The sequence below is a fragment of the Manduca sexta genome, chromosome 7, assembly GCF_014839805.1.
Source record: "Manduca sexta isolate Smith_Timp_Sample1 chromosome 7, JHU_Msex_v1.0, whole genome shotgun sequence".
Classification (NCBI taxonomy): domain Eukaryota; kingdom Metazoa; phylum Arthropoda; class Insecta; order Lepidoptera; family Sphingidae; genus Manduca; species Manduca sexta.
In genome coordinates, this window is record NC_051121.1 from 10,048,260 (window position 1) to 10,070,241 (window position 21,982).

A 21,982-nucleotide genomic window follows, 5' to 3' on the forward strand; every position below is an offset into this window, starting at 1 on the left:
AAAAGCGCAGGGTCTTTTTTATTTCTCCCCAGAATTTTCAGAGTGACTTGGTGTACCGAGGATTTCAGCCCGTTGTGAAGCAACTCCTTCGCATTCCAAGATTTGTCGCTTAACAAAAGATACATAATAATAATAATATCGACGATTGGCTAAATTATGATGATCTATTATGCCCTTCTCTGGTTCACTTCTAAATTCTAATTCTTTATCTACAACATCACAATTCACAACTTTCCTAGCCATGTTGCACACTGCTAACTTACCATCATATTACACGCTTGTTACCGTGTTTCTTATACAAAATGCCCTTTCGCACCCTTTCTCTGATATATCACGCTATCCCGATGTAGGTATCGTGGTCATCAGGAAGATAGTGACAATTATGCAACTCTTCCGTGCGTGTAACGCCACCTTTCCACTAAATTTGCACCAAACCTGGTCGGTTAGACAAATTATTTTGACCTTAACATGTCTTTAATTGATTGCCTCGGTCCGTAATGTTTGTTTGTGTAATAAATAATGGACCTTATGACCACGATTACAATGTTTTGATTGATGAAAATGTTTTTTTTTAATTGCTATCTTCCGTTTAGTTAGTAGGCTACCGGCACGTATACACCGCGATTTTATAGTCGTTTTAGAACTAAAATTTGGTTACTTAGTACAATTTGAAGGTCCAAAAAAATTGTGAATTAATTCTACTGTTTATACTAACAAAAATAGTGTGTGATAATATTTTTCACTCGTTCGAGTTTGATAATGGTAGTAACATCGCGAAAATTAATTATTTACTATTATCTATACTATTATATAAAGCTGAAGAGTTTGTTTGTTTGTTTGTTTGTTTGAACGCGCTAATCTCAGGAACTACCGGTCCAAACCGAAAAATTCTTTTTACGTTGGATAGCCCTTTGTTCGTGGAGTGCTATAGGCTATATATCATCACGCTATACCCAATAGGAGCGGGGCAGTAATGGCTAATCTCAGGAACTACCGGTCCAAACTGAAAAATTCTTTTTGCGTTGGATAGCCCTTTATTCGTAGAGTGCTATAGGCTATATATCATCACGCTATACCCAATAGGAGCGGGGCAGAAATGGCTAATCTCAGGAACTACCGGCCCAAACTGAAAAATTCTTTTTGCGTTGGATAGCCCTTTATTCGTGGAGTGCTATAGGCTATATATCATCACGCTATACCCAATAGGAGCAGGGCAGTAATGGCTAATCTCAGAAACTACCGGTCCAAACTGAAAAATTCTTTTTGCGTTGGATAGCCCTTTATTCGTGGAGTGCTATAGGCTATATATCATTACGCTATACCCAATAGGAGCGGGGCAGTAATGGCTAATCTCAGGAACTACCGGTCCAAACTGAAAAATTATTTTTGCGTTGGATAGCCCTTTGTTCGTGGAGAGCTATAGGCTATATATCATCACGCTATATTCAATAGGAGCGGAGCAGTAATGGCTAATCTCAGGAACTACCGATTCGAACTGAAAAAATATTTTTGTGTTGAATAGTCCTTTGTTTGTGGAGTGCTCAAAGTTATATATCATCACGCTATGACCAATAGGAGCGGAGCAGTAATGGCTAATCTCAGGAACTACCGGTTTCAACTGAAAAATTCGTTTTGTGTTGGATAGCCCTTTATTTGTTGACCGCTATAAACTATATATAATCACGCTATGACCAATAGGAGCAGAGCAGTAATGGCTAATCTCAGGAACTACCGGTTTGAACTGAAAAAATCTTTTTGTGTTGGATAGCCCTTTGTTCCTGGAGTGCTATAGGCTATATATCATCATGCTATGACCAATAGGAGCGGAGCAGTAATGAAACATGTTGCAAAAACGGGGAAAATTATGAGTTTTGAGAGCTTCCGTTGCCTGCGCTACGTAAACGGTTAAAGTTATGCAACAATGATGTATGACGGGATTGTTTCACTTAAAAAGTTCTAAATAATATAACAAAGTCCCCCGCTGCATCTGTCTGCCTTAACGTGTTAAACTCAAAAACTACCTAACGTATTAAGATGAAATTTGGTATGGAGACAGTTTGAGACCCTGAGAAGAACATAGGCTCCCGGGAAACTACTATTTTTATAACGGAAAACTTTAGCCTGAAAAACTTTATAACGCGGGCGGAGCCGCGAGCAAAAGCTAGTATTCTTATAAATCAAAGATTTACAAACTATAAATCCATTTATCTCATCATTAAGTAAAAGGATATTAAACGCAGTAAATATTTACGACATCACCAAAACGAATGCAACATATTCATGTTTGATTTATAACAAGTACATTAAAGTGGCATTTGAAACTAATGCAGTCTATAATATCTGGGTATGATTTTTTCCGTGGGAACATATTTGCAATTTAAATATAGGAAATATAGTGGCCGTTTCCACTAATACGTTTTAAATTACTACGACTATATTGTACTAACTTTTGCACGCGGCTTTGCGTGTTTGAATATTAATTTTCAGTACATGTTTATTCTTAGAGGTTAGACTTTAGGCTATACAAGTGAATAAACTAATCAGATAATTGATTCTATTTTCAAATTAAGCTCATTTCTTGCTTTGGGTGTTCTGTATTAGTTTTCGGATTTTATCGTGGTTTATCATATTTTTCTTCACGACGTTTCGAAGACTGCAGCCTTCATGGTCACGGGGCGGACTGAGGTATTGGTCGTCCGAAAAGTCAACGTTACAATATCTACCCACATTTAACAATGTAATATAATCAATATACGGCCTCGATGTTTTAATCGGGTGATTGTTTTTTGCGTTGGAAAATATGATCTAAATGGGTACTAAATATGAATACCTCCTAGTCGAATTTCGGTCACGGCGGCCAATCTCAACGGAGACCAGCCAGGTACGCAGGAGACATTGTAGGTATCACACCGCCAACTTCCTAAATCCGAGATGTGTCCGAGTAATTTGTAAGATGAAAAAACTCAGTCACAATTATTTTGGCCCGACCCGGGATTTGAACCCAGGACCTCAGCGCGGCAGTCGTACTCGTACCGTATACAACTACAACACCGATGCAGTCAAATATATTAATTAAGTTCTAAATAAATTAATACGTGAGCTTACGATAAAAAAAATATATCAAAAACTATACAGTATTTTAGCCGTGAAACCACCAACAGACAACATCGTTCATAACATTCACTATAGAATGTGAATAATCTTAAAACGATGTTTGTATGACACGGACGACTTAAGCACGTCGTCGGGGTCAGAGTGGGTCGTTTGCATTACTAGAGAGGAAGTTTTTGTTTGAGTGAAGTTATTAAGGCTATCATAGCCTAGAATAGACCATTTGATGAATAGCTAAGAGCTTTGTGTCGGTCGAACATGACTATAAAAAATTTAAATTAATATCGCCGGTTGAAAGTAAACGATTCGGTTATTCTGTGCAGACTTATTATTTAATTCCACCCACATTTTGTTACATTTTATATATTCACGTTGTCATGACATAGATGTCGCTGTTAAGTATTTGTACATTTTGATACAATAATACAACAGAATGGCTAATTGTCTTAAGCGACATTCACCCGTCGATACATAAAGTTGAATAGTGTATTTGCTTGAACGCGCTAATCTCAGGAACTATTAAAATAAACTAGTTCAAATTTATTAACTCTAATAGGAAACTACAATACTCCTGTGTGCATTAGGCTATGATTTATCTCAGAAAAATATAAAGAGCGACTTTTATCCACCGAAAAACATTTTCACACGGGCGGAGCCGCGAGCTAAAGCTAGTGAATACTACGCATGTATATGTCAAGGTTCAACAAGAAAAAAAATAAGTTGGTATAGTGTTTTATATTGTTTATGCAACTATATTTTACTATACACGTAATATTAGGTTTACGTATGTTAAACTACAGGAACAAAATTGCAAAAAGCTTTTTTTTTACTTGCGTTTTGTAATATGTGTAATGCAACATTCAATACATAAATCATCTTATCGCAATGGTTTAATTAAAATAATAAACAAAAACATTAATCCATCGCCGAGCCGTTGCATCGAATCGATTCGAGATTTAATGAAAGCGTGAATTCTAATCGAAATGTTTGATTTTCAGCTCTACATCCGTACCGTTCGATACAATAATCATATTATAAATAAAATAAACGTAATTAAATCCAAATTACATTTAAAAAATAATTGATTACATTCTCCCGACACTTACGAATAAGCTCAACCATTCACAGTTCGTTAACCTCTACCTACATCTGACAATTTCAAGGAAAATCAGCGCCAAATCAAGAGTAAAAAGTAGATAATTAATTAGTCTATTTATAGTTTCCGAGAGACGTCAACCTGCGGTTTTCGGTTGCCGAACTTGACCCACTTATGTCGGACGTTTTTGTTACCACTTTTACCGCGAATCGTGACCTTCTGGACTTGAGTAGTCGTTTTTCTCACGGCGTACGGGTGTATGGCAAACACGTATGTTACGTGAACATTATACATGCAAAATTAGAGCAATAAAGGTGTGCACACAACGTTTTTTAAAGTTGTAAGGCCACTTTTGATACATATCTTTAGGGCGCACGTTCGTTCGTAAAAAAAAGTAGTATAACAACTATGTTTGCTACGCATTTTATGTTTGAAATGTTCATATTATTTAAAAGCCTTGTATACCTATAGATAAACTAAAATCTAACGGATCTTACTAAAAAAAAATGGCGCGTGTTAATACGCTATAATGCTTACTGTGTCCAAAATTCGCATATTTACATACCATTGCCAGCGAAAAAATCATAAGAAATATAGAATATAAATTCATTTCTACAAAAATTACGTTACTGTTCCATATTTAAAATTTAAACGAATTACCATAAACAGCACGCGTGCCAAATATCGACATTTCTTTTGCAGACGGCACTATTGCCGAATACCAAACACCAACATCGTACGACAGTGTTTTATCGACTTTTGATTGTTCGATAAATGTCGTGCGGTTGTTTATTATGCGATATTATCGACTTTAACGTCGTCGCCGCGACTTGTTGGGCGGAAGGTTGAAGTTATTAAGGCTGAACGTAGGTAGGTTGTGCAAACTTGTATGTGTTTTGTGCTTACATTCTATAGCAGTTTTAAAGCATGTTGAATTTATGTGACAATTCAATAATTTTTTATAGTTTTTGTTGAGTAAATTTTTTATGTTTCTTTTTGATTTTATAGTGTTTTATACAGAGAAGGAAAGCATTATTCATTGCACAAACCTATAAACCCCAGAATTGATGGTAGGAATTGCGAAGGTATGTAATGTCTGCCCAAGTGGTTTAGAAGACTGAGGCCTAAAGTTCTCAGTATCTAGTAGAGAAGGTTTGTCATCAACGATAGAGTATGTAATATAGGACTGAATTATTTTCATACGAGCATAACAAAGTGACCCCACTGCCCTTGATGGTAAGTGGAGTGAGGTCCAATAAAACGTCGATGGACGAGAAATACCCTCGGCAGTCGACACAATTATGCCGGCCTGTTGGAACCCGATATATACAGGCTGATCCAGTAACGCGGCACAGTTACGTGCGCCACTATGGCGGGTTTTAACACCTTGTGTTCAGTAGTCGCTATCCGGGCGGATAAAAAAATATCCTACCACCATTATATATACCATACTATCATTTATGATTAACAGATATAAACACAATAATAGAAACAAAATCCACAAACGCCTACGTTTTATCATGCTAATCACTTTTTCCCACGCGTACAGACAATAAAAAAATATCCCTCTCTTTAAAACAGAGCCTAATATATTTTCTTCTAACTACATGCAAATGAGCGGCAAACAAAAACCACATTTACATGCTCATACAATAAGCTCTTATTTGGTATACAATGACCGAAACATGTGGTAATTGTTTTGTATTTGTTCACCAGTCATACGTAATAAGTGAGTATAAATGCTCATAATTTTATTCGTCCTTTACAACAATCGATTTTGCATTTGGAGTAAGGTCGTCATTAATTATCGCATTTATGTGTTTATTGAATATAAACGTGTTTAATAATGAGTAAAAATATGAGCGAAAAGGCTGCCATGAAACCATAATTAATTTAAAAGCCAGATGGCATTTTATCAAAAATCTTAGAAAATAATTTCATGGTTTTTCGTTAGAAATTATCGGAAACAGATCTTAGCACTCAGATTTAATAATGATAATATAATGATTTTAGCTTTGTATTATATACTGTCCCACTACTGAGCACAGACCTCCTCTACTATTGAGAGGGATTAGGGATTAGTCCACCACGCTGGCCTAGTGCGGATTGCTACACTTCACATACGCTCAAAATTCCTATATATAACTTCACAGGTATGCGGGTTTCCTCAAGATGTTTTCCTTCACCGTTAAAACAAGCGATAATACACAAAGAATACACACATAATTTTTAGAAAAGTCAGAGGCCCATGGATTTTCGAACTTGCGGACCTTCGTCTTGACAGTCCGTTCCACAACTAACACGGCGATTACCGCTTTACCCAGACTATATTTTGAGGAAATTCTCAATGATTATTCAAAGGATGGCATTTACAACTTATGCAAACTACAAAGGTTCCTTCATAGCTAATTGCTTATAGCTTTACTGAATCCATTGCAACAGCCACTTTAATCATTTTTTCGATGATCGATACCGACACGCCCCACAAAACAACAAACATTTAAACAATTACGAAATGTAGGCCGACAATCCACTTTAAAAACGACAAACCAATTTCATAGCGGACCTAACCCACTCGGGGGAAGATCAGAAAGTTCTGAACGTTCAATTTGCTGGTCGCCAAGCGTGACGACGTTTCGTGGAAACATCATCGGTCGAAACGCGGACTATTTGGTCGTGAAAGCGGGTTAACAGCCCTAGATTCGGTTCTGATTACCTCGATACGGTGCGGGATTGAAGATGAGTGACATTGATAGTGTAAGGCCTCATTCCCATGGAAAATAGGTGACTGAGCGTGTTTTGAAACTGAATCGACTATATTGGGAGTACTTTGTGTGAGATATAACGTTATATTATTTACTAATCATAGCGAACTAAATCTCCAGCGAATGCCATTCAACGAAATGATATGTTACTTATTACTATTCTTACTTATTAGTTTGTAAAAAGGGTTATATCTTTTTTCAAAAAAGGTAAACGCAGAAAGGACTGTACGGATTTGGATGAAATTGTACAAACGCGTAGCTAAAAACCTGGATTAACACTTAGGCTAGTTTTATCCCGGTAATTTACTCATATGGGAAATAACTAAATTATTTAATAATTTCTGAAATAGATGGCGCTAGCGACGTATATTGTTTAGGGACATTTATAACGGGAAATATTTTGCACGCTTGCGATACCGCTGGTAAAACCTAGTTACAATATTAAACTACTTCAAACATTACGTTATGGAGTTTGATTGATTTTTAAACCACAGTAGGAGAGTCATCCAATAAATAATGAACGATATAATTTCCTTATTGAAATACCATACGAACAAATTACACGCACCTATTGCACATACTCGCGATACTAAAGATTATATAAGTACAAAAGATTTTAAAGACGTTTGGGTTTGTTCATTTTAAACGTTGACATCGCTGAACTGATTTTACTGAAATTGGACACACAGATACACTAAATCGTAAATTAATATAATGGCTACTTTTTATATCGGAAAACTGCAAAGTAGGACTTTTATATAAGAAAAGGTTAAAGGAAAGGGTATCCAAATCATGCGAAGTCGCTAAAAAAATTCTACAGAATTTCCTTATTCATAACTAATTCAACGAGTTAAATACGATATAAAACATATGGTCGGTTGAAAAGCTAATTGAGGTAAGCTACTTTTTTTTCGAAAAAATTGTTAGTAAGTTTTTTTTTAAAAACTTAAGTGACATTAATTTTATTTTAAAGGAAATATGAATGAAACTCAGTGTCGCAAATAAATATCGCTTGAGTCTATTTACCGTCCAACCGTCGACTTTGTATAAAAGTCTATTACAACTAGTGATGTGAACACCGCAACCGTGCGACCAAGGAAGCCGGTGAAATTGAGCCGAAACGGGAAAATTATAGTCGTTTGCATCGCAAACAGTGTTTATATGTGCGGAACACAATAAAATGGCGCTGTAACATTTAACCGCGAACCGAAAGTCCGCGGCGTACCGACTAATCGTTCTCTTGTGTAACCTAACGTGAATACAGACTTCTTGTGTCGAAACTAATTAGACAGTATATTTTTATTGATTTTTTTGTTTGTTTAGACAAAAAAAAATAGATAAAGGCGATAATTCATTATTCGTATTTTTTTATGACAATTTGCAATATATCATCAAAATACATAACGTTTCTTCAATGTTAGATCTACGTAGACTGTAACATTGTAACATTTAGTTAAACGTATAAAAACACGTATGTGTTGAAACCACTTACCATCACGCAATGAAAGCTATCTCAAATTAAAAAAAATTCGGCGCCAAATAATTATAACAAACATTTCATCAAATTCAATCCACTTATCACTGTGTAAACTTGTACGATAACCAGTAATTGATTTTTATTTGCGACCGATGACAACGAACGGTGCTAAGTGCTAATACAAACAAAACGGCACTCGCGTTGACAAAGTGTATTCACCTCAGTCAATGGGTTAAGTTCAAGTGAAATAAGCAAGGTTGAAACGAACAGAAATTTCTATTGTACCTATTTATAACTAACTTTAGCCTGCAGCTCCGCCCGCGTAAAGAGGGTTTTCTGAGATAAATATAATTCGGAGTAAAAAGTAACCTAGCACTAAAAAAATCAAAATGGGTTTAGTAGTTTCTGAGATAAACGCGTTCAAAGAAACAAACTCGTCAGATTTATATAATAACATAGATTACCATTTAGAGAGAGTTGATGGGTTAATCATTGGTAAAAAAACTGGCATCAATGATTATATTTTATCCGTGCCATATAGTATTGCCACTATAAATAAAAACGAGAAGGACAAGCACAATTAAACATGGTTAACCGATCAATCATCTCTTTAGTGTTGAAAACTGCCGTTAATACGCAGTAATCACTGATGACTTAACTAAGATATATGTATCAATAGCGTAAGAAAAACTTGAGAGTGAGCTATAAATAACACGGTTTCATTTACTCAAACCCAGATCGAAACTGTGCGATGTCACAACACTAATAAATTGACGCTTTTACTTGACGACATTTTGTCGACGAATGCCGAAGATTGTAATAAAATACGAATTAGACCTACAAACAGATAAAAATGTACAGAAAGATTTATTTAACGCCTGTAAAAAAGAAAGAAGATTATCATGTTTCATAAGATTTTAGCCGATTTAAAAAACATTGGACGATATGTTGCCCTGGTTAGCTCTCAACCGAGAGAGATCATAATCGAATCTCGTTCGGAAACAGCACGAAGAAAAAAATTAACCTCCCAAATTGAATTATCTACCAAAACATTATTTTCGCCGACTTTCACTGATTTCGATAATCCAATGCCGCAAAATTGCGTTACAATTCGGTCAATACCAACAATAATACGACGTAAAGTAAAAGTTTTGAACGAAAACTAATGTCGAACATTCGAACATAATTTACTTTTGGTAATGTATCTATACGTACTGTATCAGAATGCACTTTCACTTTGCCACTATTGATCTTTTCCTCAATACATTCAGTTTATGTATTATACATATAACCGTATTTTCATACGTAGAAAATTGCATCGTAACAAATTATGGTAGAAATTGAAGTGAAGAAAAGAATATTTCGTTTTAAAAGTAAGTATATTTATTGCAAACTTGTTATTTATTAGGATTTATATTTTTTGAGTGTTTTTAATTTTTTTATAATGTCTTCTTTATGGTCATATTCTAATAAACTTAACAATATATAATTAACAATAATATTCTTTCTCTTAAATAATATTCTTAATTCATACAGTATAAGCCGTTTTACTTGTTCGTCCCGTTATTTTTTTACTTTTTTTAATTTCCAAATAGGTATACAAGATAATTTTTTGTATACTATAAAGCCGAAACACCCAAATTAGATTTTGGTGTAAAATATCACATAAAAATACAAAAATAATAATAGCCCGCGCAGCCACAAGGAACGGGCGGGACGTGTGCGGGGCCGCGGAGTGGGGAAGGATGTGTTTGTAACGGTCGGCTGTAGTAGTAGGTATCAACATGCGCCAATTTTTTATTAAAGGGTTACCAGCTTGACGAAATTTTAATATGTTTTTGGGATAAAATAAATGTTAAATTATTGCTATTTATTCTCGACAAAGTAATTTTGGTTTTGTACTATACTAAAATAATGTTGTATAATTCCCGTAACTCCGTACTTTATATGCAACTTAAGATACCTTTTAGCATATTTAGATCATGAGGTTAAATTATATGGACATCAATTACTAAACATATCGTGGTTTAAAAGACTAAATATCAATTTGCGTAGTTTTACGTTGGCCTATAATAAAAACGATTACTTACATCTATCCATTTAAATGTTCCCTTACGTATTTATAAAACAAAATTCCCCGTGGTGTTTGTTTGTCTCAACGCGATAAACTCAAAATCTCGGACGGATTTTGGTGAAATTTGGTATGGACATAGTTTAATACCCTAGAAAGGACAGGCAATTTTTATCCCAGGAAAATATAAAGCGGGAATTCTATCCCGGAAAACCGGACTTTCTAGAGGACAAAACACTTTTACACTGGCGACGCCACGAGCAAATCTAAGTATATTTTAAAAAGATTTTGACCATTTGATTTTGTTTATCTGGATTGACAATAAAAATTTCAGTTGCGAAAATTATTTACTTTCATTAAATGTAAAGTACAATTTCACAGAGTTTTACAAGTAATTATTTTCAAGAATTACTTCTCTGAAGAAGCCTCGAGCGTAAGCTAGGGCTGTATATACTATATAACATGATATAGGATTTATGATATGCTGCAGAGATAAATAAGATAACCCACTTATTTGTTTGCCAGCGTACTAATAGCTGAAAGATACAAGGTAACGCCGCACTCATTGCAAGATCCAAATCTGTTTCAGCAATGGCATTGGTGGAAAAGTAATTCAACATAATGATCAATAATTACGACGCATAATGCCGCAATTACGAGTAGTTCTTAGTTAATTCCACTTACACGAAGATACGCACATAGATTGCACAATTGCCGACAATATACGAGATTACTAGACATTGTTACTCGCGTTATGTTTTCTATTTTTACAAATGAAGGTGAAACGGTATGCGATTATATAAATATTTACCATGGAATTTATTTATCTACTAATACGAGGTATGTTGTTTTGTTTTTGTTTTACGTAAAAACGGGTATGCGTATTTCGATAAATGTTTACTGTTACGCTAAGTTACGACTGTTGCAACCTGAATTCCCCACGGCGGTTAAACACGACAAAAATCCTGGACATTTAGGCGAAATGGGTTTTTTCCTGGACACCTCAGATGTATTTTTTCAAGGCACGGGTGCACTGGTGAGGGCGTTCGATCGTCGACTATTTTGCCGTGCCTTCTTGAATGCGGGTTATTATGATTTTATCAAAGATTTATTTCCATTTATCGCTTATCTAAAAGAAATATTGGATTTCCCCTGACGACAAAAGTGTCCGGGATGCACCCAAACTAGGACAAATCCGGGAAATTCCGGATGTATGACAACCCTACGCTAAGTAAATCTCACTTACATATACACAAATGGTTTTGTATTTAAGAGTTGCGAAAAAGTAATCAAGCTGTTTGATCAAAACGAAATCTTCTATGCATCATTCAATTCAACTAACAACAAATAAATCACAACACATTTAAGCCTTTATATATTTTTTATAAATACAAAATATAAGTTTGCGCTTGAGGAAATACCTATCACAGTGATTTATAACCTTAAAAAAACAGAAAAGAAGTTGAAAATATTACAAAATGATTAAATAAACATACATTTTATGTTGTGCAACGTAACCCTCGTAAATTTTGTCAGCTGTCGGATGTAAGAAATAAAACTATAAATTATATATATTATGGAACCGTACCTATTATTTACTTAATCATTCTAAATAGATAGAAGGATATATAAAGGTCAAGATCGGATAATACTGACGCAAGAACGGAAAGCGAGATGCGAAAAAGAAGTGGCCTATGTCGAGGAGTGGACAAAAGAAACAGGCTGATTTTATGATAAAATTTTGCTGTTAATTTGCAGTTAAGTGGAATGTTTCTTTTTTGTAAAAATATTTAATATACTGCTGCGTGATGGTGAACTCACTAAAATACCTAATAATCGTGAGATTAAAGTTATTCGTTGTGTAAAATGAAACACCAACATAATATTCAAAATGAAAATTAATTTCTCAGTTTTATATTTGGCTAGGCTATGATTTACTTTATGGATAACTTTTTGACAATTGAAAAATTTCCCGTAAGGGTTATAATACCAACCCTGTATTATATACCTACAGCCGGTCACGGGCCTCCTCAGCTACCGCGAGGGTTTAGGTCCTAGTTCACCATACTCATTTTGTGCGTATTCGTTCACTAGCCATTATGTAGTCTCATTGTAAAGGCCATGACAATATCCACGCTGTCCGCTACAAAAGGTATAACGCCAAAATGCGTAGGTACTTTTGGGCATGAACAAAAACAAAAAAAACATAAGTAACATTAAAAAATGACATAACTTTTTTCTTTTTCAAGTCAATATGGGAAGAAACTTCATACTCTTTTTTATTTACCCTCATTACAACGAAATAAGTTTTCAACACGTTGTCCATGTTCTTACATAATATTTAAATATCTAACAGATCAAGAGTCAATTGCTTAGTCAGATGATAATTTTGTAATAGTATTTATTGGACACGAGGCACCGATTAGCATGCTTGCTTGCAATACTAGATTTAATTATTGTTACAATTTAATCTCAAACGAAGTATATAGACATTAATAACGACACATACAAAGTATTAAATAACATAATGTTTTCTTGTGTTTACACGAAGCATAGACATTGAAATAAAACTATTTTCGAATTTTATCGCGGTATTTTTTATTATAATTTCCCGACGCTTGTGAAGACTTTACAGCCATGGACATGGGGACATGTTCGGGGGGGTCTTACATAAATTAATATATGTTTTATATAAATTAATATATGTTTTTAAATTTTACCATTTATTTAATAAAAATATAATTTAATCAGTAACTACTATTGTGTAGTATGAATTACTGTCATTCGGATAAATAATACATCGAAAATTTCTCAATTTATTTAAATATTCGATTATTTTGTAGCCATATAAGTATACCTTATAAAGTACAAGTTTCCACAAATAAAAACGATTAAAGGCATCTGTTGTCATGCCATTTTTAACCGACAACGAAAAAGAAAGCTCATTGTATACATCTTATGGGCGAAGGGTGAAAAGATTCCATAAGGGAAACCAAAATAACATATACATAGTTACTAATTTGCATGTGAATGCGGTCTTCATATTATTCTATTGGTATATAGATTTTACAAAACATATGCAAGGGAAGCCGGCAGGAGTTGGGTTTTATGGACCATCCGCCACTGATACATCTATTTACATTATATTAATCTAAGATGTTTTTATTACATAGATACGTTGTCCGAACTTAATATTGGCAAGAAGAAAGCAAGGTAATTGTTCGACATTCACTAAGTCAACCTCCAACCACTGTCGCGGCTAGTCGGCTTACTTACTTTTGGTATTTTTATAAATAAAATGCTTTCCTGTGTTTTTAGACGATGTACAAATTATACTCTAACTGTGAATCGGAAAAAACCTTTCACGTTCGGGACGTATCAATGCGAACTGTAACTGTCGATGTATATATATCCTTTTCTAACGAACGTATTCCGAATCTTTGTATTCCTTCTTCGAGCTAATTTGTAATTATATGTACAGGTATGTGACTATAGTGAATAGTTCGCCGTTTTTATGTGCAATTTTGTTAGTGTATGACGCGTCTATTTGTAAAACGTCATTGATATTAACCAATATCTCAATAATGATAGTAAAATGACACTTTCTAGGCACGCGACAGAAGCTGTGGTTTGCAGCATCTTCACTGCGGTTTTGTGATTCGGTGGCGCATCTCCATATTATTCCTGCGGTCTACGTAACGATAGATGACTGCTCAATTCTTGTAATAATTTCCTTGCAATTGTGACATGACTTTTAAGAAACATTTTATACGTTATTTAATAAGATTAAACGACTTTGGCAACAAGGAAAGGTAAACTAATAATTACGTTTTTCTTACATTCTTGATAATAAAATACATTTAAAAAGTTTAGTTGTTTTTCTTAGGTACCTACAGTTTAGTCTTGTCTGTCATGAATACGAATTATTTTTGTAATAAAGGCTTCAAATGTTCTTCAGGTGACATTGTAAATGGCAATTTTTATTATACAATAGTAAAAAATCGTAATCTGGCAATGGATCGACAACTTGAGCTGGGTGTATGCTGTCGCGATGTCGATACAGCGTAGGCCATTGATTCCCAAGTGGTCCAGCTGGACCTCCAGGGGTCCACAAGAGACTTGATGAGAACGTTGGCGTTACCAAAAATGGGGGTCCACAATTCATAAGCGGGGGTTCAAGAAAACTGATCTGGGTTGATAGTAAAGTACTAAAATGTTGGCTTGACTTCACCTATCAATGTAGGCAGATAATATTGATAGGGTGCGTAAGACGCACGGTAACCCCAACATAACCCCCCGCGATGGCGATAGTTGTTAGACCAACGTATATTTTGTAATGTACAAACATTTTTGTATAGCATTGAACATACTTACGTTTAAAATAACATGATTACTTGTCTCGAATATTTAATCCGCGACCTCTAGAACTGAGTAGGTAATAAATAAAATAATTTATGATTTGACTGTATGTTAATTATATAAAAAAAAATATGCTATACCCACATATGAGCGAATTATTCTTCGAAAACATGAGATTTTATCACAATTTTATTAAAAACGTAAACAGTAATTTAACAAAAAATATTTTAATTACTACAGTATTTATTTATTCTCGCGTCTGCCAATTTGGTAGTAGAATATATGTTATATCTTCCCGGATAGCGATCACCGTACACCAGATGTTAAAACCCGCCATAGTGGCCCACATAAGTGTGTCACGTTCGGGATCAGCCGGAATATATCCGGTTCCAACGGACCGTCATAATTGTGTCGACTGCCGAGGAGTCTTTCTTTAGTCGACATTCTATTGGGTCCCACTCCACTTACCATCAGGTGCAGAGAAGTCACTGTGCCTTGCACGTATGAAAAAAACTAATACACCATCATGTACATTGTACTTAGGTATAATACCTCTTAGAGATAGGCTCGTGCCCATAGTGGGATAGAATATATATACACACGTTGAAAAGAAAATAATAATTAGTACCAACTCTATTTTATCTGTGTTCACGTATTATAACATTTAAAGTCATTTGCATAAAGCGTAAATCATAATAAAAATGATTACACCAAACGGTTTGATATAACATGCGTGAAATTATTTATGTGTGAAAACGTGACTACGCGTGTTCATTGCTATTTTAGTAATATACTTTGATAATTGGGGTTTGCTATTCATATTAATCAAATTAAAATTCTACGCAGACTTGCTGTGGCTTAGGCTTTAATTTTTAAACTAGATCGGCCTACGACTCCGACCGCATGCAAAAGATTTTCCGGGATAAAAAGGAGCCGATACCATATAGGACTATTGTAGCTTCCTATTAGTGAATAAAGATTCAAAATCGTTTAAATAGTTCCTGAGATTAGCGCGATCAAACAAACACATCAGCTTTATATATTAGTATAGAGTATACTACCCATATTTAAGATTATAGTATCCTAAGGAAGTTAAAAAAATAAACCCTACGGTAGAGCTTATTACCGCCCTATGATGTGATAGATGCGTCAATAAAGTAATATGGCACACAGAAACATCATTCTGTATTCATATATGGCTTTTTACACTGATGTTTACTATTATAGGAAAAATATTTCAAGCAAGTGGACTCGCGAGCAACAGTTAGTTTGAAATAAATGTTTTATCTAAATATATTATTTAAATGCATCACGTGCAACATTTCAGACATATTAAAAATTCAAATGTATGCATCATTACCAGATGGACATCTTTGTGGTATTATTATTGCAATATACCAAAGTCAATTCCGGGTATGATATATCTAACATATCAAAATGTTAAACATCTTGTTATATCAAAAGCAAACATGTAATAATTAGTTAAATGTCAACATTTTCTTTACATACTCGCCATCTTGAATTTATAAAAAATTGTGTTAAACGAGATCTCAATTAATAAAATTAATTGCACGTATAATAAAAAACTTAAGGCGATACCTCAAGGTCCATTTTCATACATTTTGTTTCGGCTTTAATCTGGGTAACTAAACAAGTATTGGCAAGTAAAGAATTTAAATTCACGTCTAGTTAGTGATTAGTTCTCGCAGTTGAAGAAAAACGTAAAATAATTAATAATCATGGATATTTCGGCCTTTAAAATTTAATATGACGAAATTTTAAAGGCAGAAATATTCATGATTATTAATTGTTTTTCTTCAACTGCGAGAACTAATCACTAACTAGACGTTTGTTTAGTTACCCAGATTAAAGCCGAAACAAAATGTATGAAAATGGACCTTGAGGTATCGCCTTAATGATTTTTTGTCATAGATTTGTTTCTCGTAATAAAGATTTTAATTACAGTTCTATGTTCAAAATTAATCACTAAAAAAAACAAAGTTATCTATGAACAATTTAAGAAACATACATCCGTAAATACTGACTGCCATAAAAAAAAATACTTTAAAAAAAGAACGATCAAGAGATACGCACGTGGGTGTCTTCCGAAGGATAGCAACTTGTTGGCAACCATATTTTCACATTATGATAAATCGTTCTGACAGTTATTAAATTAAGAGACTACCTACAATACATTATAATTGAACTTTTACTCGTCTAAATATTTTTATCGTTATTCATTAAGACCCAGCTCAGAACAAAACAGCTTTGAGCATTCGTTCCATAAATGTTGGCGTATGAGTTACGTAGGGAATATGTAAAGATTTATTAAAAAAAATGTGGTCTTTTCGAAATTCTATGTACACGTACATATTATAAAACAAAGTCCCCTTTTCAGTCTGTCTGTATATTATCGATTTTCTGAAAATCTACTGAACGGATTTTATGTAAGTTGGTATGGAGATAGTTTAAGGGCAAGGAAGATTATAGGCTACTTTCTATCCCAAAAAAATATATAGCGAGATTTTTATCCCGGGAAACTCCTCCACGTGGGCAAAGTCGCAAGCATAAGCTATTTTTAAATGAAATGAGAGAGTGATTTTTGTTTGTATCAACGCTTTCATCTGCGTTAATACTACACCGATTCTGAAACTTGTTTCACTAAAAGGAAAGAAGTTTTTCTTGAATGCTTTCTGAATAGGAACCAATTATAAAGCTGGCGAATTCATGAGTAGAAATTATAAATCAGCATACAAACGAAATTATTTTGTCATAGCATGACCTGTTTCACTATAATAATAAATATAGACTTCTACTAATAACTTTGGTTCTTTAATTACCAGTTCGCCTTGATACAAACCCACACATACTATCTAAACTAGTAGTCTAGAAATCTAGTTTTATTACATTAGGATGATCTTTACAATGTAAATTACAATAATTTATTTGTGCTATTAACATTCGCATTTATCAGACGTGTTTTGTAATTTTTATAATCTCTAGTTCGATGACTCGTAACGGGTCTAAAACGTATATATTAATTTGGTGTTTCAAGAAGTTAATAAATTATGTTTATGTTTTTGGGTTTTTTTGATTTTATTATTAACACAAGGCGTATCCGTTTAGAAGCATTTATATAACGAGTTTAGTAAATGATTGCATCATAAACTACGCTAAGAGATGTTTGGTTTTAGTACTTATAGTGAAGGAGCCTTATTACGTCTACGTATATCCGTCATTTCGCAATAAAGGGCGCTATTAAGTATTGGAAGGACAGCTTTTATAGCTGTAACAAAGCTAACAAAGCTGTCCTTCGATTAGAACGCCTCTAGTTGCAAAAATACGGACACAACGTTATTTTCATGTATGTAAACTAATAAATACAGATATATATTGTACCCAGTGTAACTACTAGACATAATAAGACTTAACATCTCATGTCTCAGGATGGCGAGCGCAGAGGAATACAAAACAATACTTTATAATAAAGGTGTTGGTTGGTGTCTACTGTTTATAGGCAGTCGTATCGCTTACTATCAGGTGAAGGTAAGCTCTCGTCATTCAAAGCAAAAAAAAAAAACTAAACCTGCCATACACCAGGAAAACTGACCCAACAACACCAATATCGCAAATAATACAATATTATGAAACAAATAATTGAACAGATAACAGAACTTAACAAGCATAATAACAGTGAACCACTCCCATTGAAATTGAGTAACGTACAACACTCGACAAAAGATATCCATTAAAATAATTCACCTGTTAGTAAAGCTTGGAACACATGCGAACGTTTTCTTGCGGGTTTGCGTTTTCTTTTGTAAAACGGCTTAAGTAATCTTTAAAAAAAATAAAAATTTCAGAACATTAACTTTTCATACATTCACCTTTAAGATAGAATATATAACTGAGTATTTATGTAGTAGCGTTACAATAAAAATACATTTTAGGTCATGCATACATTATCTACAAATTGAATATATTTGGTAGAATATTGTAACAATATTATACCAAATATTGTAACACATAACTGTCGTTATGTATTATAAGATCGTCCGATAGTCGACTAGAATATGTTATGACATCTGCATTTGGAGCAATACGTGTCTCATGTACTCCTCTAAACTAACAGCGTTTATAGTGTGTAAAAGCAAATGGAACGTAAAAACAATATAAAAACGTTGTCATGTAACCCGATCTTAATATATTGTTTCCTTATACTTTAGAAAAGGAAACTATTACATTGGTAGCATTGTGCAATCATGAATTATGATCACTGATTTCTGAATCGATATCTGATAAGACCACTAAAGGTTGTATGTAACAGTAGCTTTTATTTTAATATTTTTACGACATAATAAGTAGTTTGATTTAAAACGCAATATCAAATATAAAAATAGACCATATTACAAGCGTATCAGATCGTACTAGAGACACCTAAGAGCTCGCAGATAAACTCAACAACTCTGACTTTAATTCTAGAGGAAGATTTTATAACACTAACCAGACTTGTTATCACAGCAATGCTCCGTACTTAGATAAATAACGTTTATGAATAAGGGGATAAATCTTCGTAAGATATACAAGATTGGACGAAGCGGAAGCGTCTAAAGAAGCACTGGACACTAATCTAGTATAATATACGCAAGATATACGCACTTATTAATCTACTACCACAATCGTTAGTTTCTCCATATTATCTACTAACAAATACCTAACTTTCTTAAGCACGTTACACGTGACTAACTAATCGCATACACACAAATGTTAAAAACAACTTATTCGATTGTGACCTAGATTTTTATATTAGATCATGGTACGGACCTACATTTAACAAGGCGAGGCATAAAACTGACATGTATGAATACGTTGCATTGACGCGTTATAAGTAGTCTATTGATCAGAGGTGTAAGAGAGGTGGGAGGGGATGGCCTAAAATCTTTTTTTCGTGAGGAGAGGTTTATATAGGGTTTAATAATAATAATAATAATATCAGCCCTGTATTATATACTTGCCCACTGCTGAGCACGGGCTTCCTCTACTACTGAGAGGGATTAGGCCTTAGTCCACCACGCTGGCCTAGTGCGGATTGGTAGACTACACACACCCTCGAAATTCCTATAGAGAACTTCTCAGGTATGCAGGTTTCCTCACGATGTTTTCCTTCACCGATAAAGCGAACGATAATTCACAAAGAATACACACATAATTTTTTAGAAAAATCAGAAGTGTGTGCCCTTGGGATTTGAACCTGCGGACATTCGTCTCGGCAGTCCGTTCCACAACCAACTAAGCTATCGCTGCTTTTACTAGGGTTTTTTATATAGGGTTTGGTTTACAATAAACGATTATATTGTTTTCACCGGTCTTACAACAAGACCGATACGACAAACTTGACAAGAGCAACACGAGTTTCTTGCGCGTTCTTCTTTAATAGAACCTGCTTTCCGAACTGATGGTAAAGTAAAATTTGACTGACTCTATAAAATGTTTAACATTATTATTAAGTAGCTGACCTGACAGACGTTGTCCTGTCTTAAATTGTCAGAATTTTGTCTATATATTGAAGACATCTCACAGTCTTCTGTCTCATTCGAACACTCGCTTTTCTAAGATTCTTAAATATTTATTGTTATTATTCATATAAACCTTCTCCTGACACATATAAAAGAAAGATTTATCCAATTTGGTACAGTTGTTTAAGTGTTGAAGTTATGCGCGTACAAACAATTCGGTAATTCATTTTTATTGATATAGATTTCATCCCAACATAATAAAATCTGTATTCATAAGACCAGGGACATTGGTCCGACATGCACCCTCCCCCCCTTGAAAATAACTAGCTACGCTCACATCCTTATTGGTGTTTTTTTTTCATGCATGCTGATGCCTTAGAATGTTGTACATTTAAGTCTATAATTACTTTTATATGTGTAATGTAACAACTGCAGGTTGTCCTAATAATAAATAAACAAATGTTCTATCTTCTCTGAAACTAATATTGTAATAAACTTTTCTACGATTGATTTCTCTACAACTGAAACGTGATTGAAGCATTGATTGCGTGATGTTGAATACAATGAATTAGTACCATGTTATCTTAAATAAATCATGTCTCCTGTATAGATCTAACGGCTAGCGTGATATCTAACACATTGTGTCACACGATTAAGTAGATTTGGAAAATTTGTGGTATAAAAACATTAATTATGCAATATCGAGAGCAATATTAGATTTGGCAAATTAACGAGGTAATGAACATAACTTAATACTTATGCAATATAACACGAATAATATTATACAGATTCATTTATAATATCGTTGTCATAATTTGGGTATATGAAGTAGTTGTCCATTTGAATTTAGTATTTGAACTAATTTTATTACAATACTGGCTTTTGCTCGCGGTTCGGTTGAAAATGTTTTTCCGGCAAATAGTTTTTAAAGGTCCCGCTATATATTTTCTCGGTATAGAATACTTTCTTGAAGTAAATAGGCTACTGCCTCGGTCTATAACTGACTATATTGTTCAATGTCTTAGTTACCATAAGATCGTAAACACATGATAATAAGGCCCAGAAATAAATCGATGGATGGTAACAATTACAGTCTAAATTCATTCACGAATCACACCAATCACAACAATTGTACACATCAATCGTATAGCAAACGATAACAGTTCAACGTACTGCATCTCATGCAAGGAGCGGTAGCACGCGACTCATGCGCATCTGAATTTCGTGATTAATGCACTGGCAACAAGGTGCGGGCGCTAATACAGATCATTACACGGCGCGTCGCCTCGCGTGAGGTGACGAATTACAGCGTGGTTCATTCTTGTATCGTCGGTTGTTGTTGTAATTTAAATGTATGCTAGAGTACGAAAACAATCCCGTGTTGCAATTATCATACATTTCTATAGTGTTACGAATCATAAAGCCAGTATATATATCAACAATGTATACTGTCATACTGCTGAGCACGGCCCTCCTCTACTACTGGGACATTTAGGCCTTAGTCTTCCATGTTGTCCTATTGCGGACTGACAGACTTCAAATACCCTCGAAATTCTTATAGAGAACTTAAAAGGTAGGTTTCTTCAC

General features: G+C 34.3%; 1 protein-coding gene across 4 annotated transcripts in view; it reads right to left on the bottom strand.

Moving 5' to 3' along the window:
* Positions 1-21,982, bottom strand: part of LOC115446055 (alpha-N-acetylgalactosaminidase) — an 81,639-nt gene that overhangs the window by 21,262 nt on the left and 38,395 nt on the right. The gene's annotated exons all lie outside the window — the stretch shown is intronic.